Here is a 2,532-nt window from a genome sequence, read left to right as displayed (position 1 = left end):
TAAAGGTCAGACTATTCAAGACCTCCATGTCTGTTTTCTTTCTCATAAGTCGGTTAAACTGACTAATGGAATTTCTTGAGAGTGTAACTGGGAGACTGAAAATAGTTAAAAGTAATCTGCTTCAACGACTGGTAGGCTACTTCAAAAAGAAATGGACATTAATCAACTTGAGTTTGTAGTATTGATAAAAGACTCTCCCATATATTCATTTCAAATTTATTTTTAATTTAAAGAATATTTAAACAGTTTGAGAAGTTTTATTTGCATATATTTGGATGAAGAATATTAGATGAGGATCACTGATACTTTCCATGAGTCTCCAATCTACAAAGAACCGATTCATTGATGTTTATCCATGGCTTCCTTTGCCCTTGTTCTGTAGGAAGAATAAGAGATAATTGACAATTGTAAAACATTGATATGAACCACTTTTTTCAATCTTAGGAAAATAGTGTACCTTACATCTGTCTGTATTTTCAACAAAAAATGAACATATTTTCTTCTTGAAACTCAAACCCTCCCGCATGGCCTGCAAGTGAGCTTCCAATGCCAACAGACATTGAAGAATAAGAAACTTTGCTAATGCTTGGTGGCCTTGGTCCCTTTGTTGCAAAGATCAGCAGCTGATAGACTACAGAAGTGTTAGTCAAGGACTCACTGTACTAGAACATGTCCTGCTCAGGGTCCTCTGAGCTGTGTAATATATCTTGGAATCCCTTTCCAGGTATTATAAAAGACAGACTGCCTAGAGGTAGCTCCTTCTATTAGGCACTCACTCTCCCAATTCTATGTTTCCTTTGGCAGGGTCTGGCCCTCTTGGAGGGTCTTTCCCTCTCCTGAATAGGTGGGCTCCAATAACTGAACTTGTCATAGCTTGGGTGAAGCAGAATGTGGTCATAAATAGCATGCATACAAAATTTAGGGGCATTTAGGGTATTAGAAAAAATGAAATTTCTCTAGCGGGAACTAAAGCCCCATAGGTAAACTCACAGCATGCAGGATGATCTTCATCCCCTGATCCTCAACGTCATCTTCTCCTTTCTTGTCATATTCATAGTCGTCATTTTTATTGTCGTCGTCATTGTCGTCATCTTCCTCCTCCTCCTCCTCCTCCTACTCCTCCTCCTCCTCCTTTTCGTCCTCCTTTTCTTCACTATTGCGGCCCTGGTCTTCTTCAGCTTCCTCCTGAACTACTTTGTTCTCCTGGTCGCTATTCCAGACATACAAGTCCTCTTCAATATCAGGCCAGGCTTCCTCGAGAACCGGCCAGATTTCCTCGATATCAGGCCAGATGTCCTCGATAGCAGGCCAGATGTCCTCGATAGAATGCCAGGGTTCTTCCACATCAGGCCAGATGTCCTCCATAGCAGGCCAGATGTCCTTGATAGAATGCCAGGGTTCCTCGACATCAGGCCAGATGTCCTCCATAGCAGGCCAGATGTCCTTGATGGAATGCCAGGGTTCCTCGACATCAGGCCAGATGTCCTCCATAGCAGGCCAGATGTCCTCGATAGAATGCCTGGGTTCCTCGACATCAGGCCAGATGTCCTGGATTTCAGGCCAGAGGTCCTCTACAACAGGCCAGATATCCTTGATACAAGGCCAGACTTCCTCGGCATGAGGCCAGAAGTCCTCGACATCAGGCCAGGTTTCCTGGTCATCAGGCCAGATGTCCTTGACTTTATGCCAGATGTCCTCGACATCAGGCCAGATGTCCTTGATATCAGGCCAGACCTCTTCCACAGGAGTGCAGATCTCCTCAGTATCGGGCCATATCTCCTCCTGCCCCGGCTCTTCCCCCAGAATGGCTCTCGAGACTGCCTGTGAACCCAGACATCCTGTGGTTCCATCGATGTCATCACCAGCCTCACGGATTGTCAGCACATTCAAGACACTTTGTCCAGCGTCGTGATCCACCCTACCACCTTCTTGCTCTGGGTCAGGAAATCCAAGGTCCTGCTCTGCGACAGCAGACATGGTATGAATTTCCTGCCAATGAAGATCTTACTGAAGCTTCGAGCTTTGAAGGTGTTGGTGGGGATGAGGCGTTGTTAAGGTGACTACCACGAAGTAGAGAGAGGCTGTTGGCCTCAAGGACCTCCTTGGAGGTAGTGAGAGCAGTAGGAAAGATTTCCACTAGTCAGCAGATGGAGTTGGTACTTGTAGAGTACCTATAAAAGAAGGGCTAGACAGCACCAGGGAGGAGCCTTCTGCTGAGGCCAGCCCCAAGAAGGCTGAGAACCAGGTATAAGGGGGCGGAGCATTGAGGAGTAATAATGGCCCTTCTCACACATCACCAGAGCTGTAAGCTCATTGGCTGAGACATAGTGATTGATGTGTATTGTGTCCAATGAGCCATAGAGGTCCTTAAATTCTGGGGACTGCTCAGAATCACACCTTTTTCCCTGAGGCCTTACTGTCTTGGGATACCTTTGAAGGCCATAGGAACCCTGTCTTCTAAATACCACATTGGCAGTAAAGTGGTAGTGTATCAATGTGAATGAGCTCGTCTGCACTGACTTCTATTTGACA

At 45.7% G+C, this 2,532-nt stretch overlaps 1 pseudogene; it reads right to left on the bottom strand.

The window, feature by feature from the left end:
- Nucleotides 1-200: 200 nt before the first annotated feature.
- Nucleotides 201-2,233, bottom strand: LOC143270912 (uncharacterized; annotated as a pseudogene).
- Between the last annotated feature and the right edge of the window lie 299 nt (nucleotides 2,234-2,532).

Source organism: Peromyscus maniculatus, chromosome X (genome assembly GCF_049852395.1).
Source record: "Peromyscus maniculatus bairdii isolate BWxNUB_F1_BW_parent chromosome X, HU_Pman_BW_mat_3.1, whole genome shotgun sequence".
Taxonomy (NCBI): Eukaryota; Metazoa; Chordata; class Mammalia; order Rodentia; family Cricetidae; genus Peromyscus; species Peromyscus maniculatus.
Note: the sequence above shows the minus strand (reverse complement) of the source record. Positions and strands in the feature narration are given on the sequence as shown.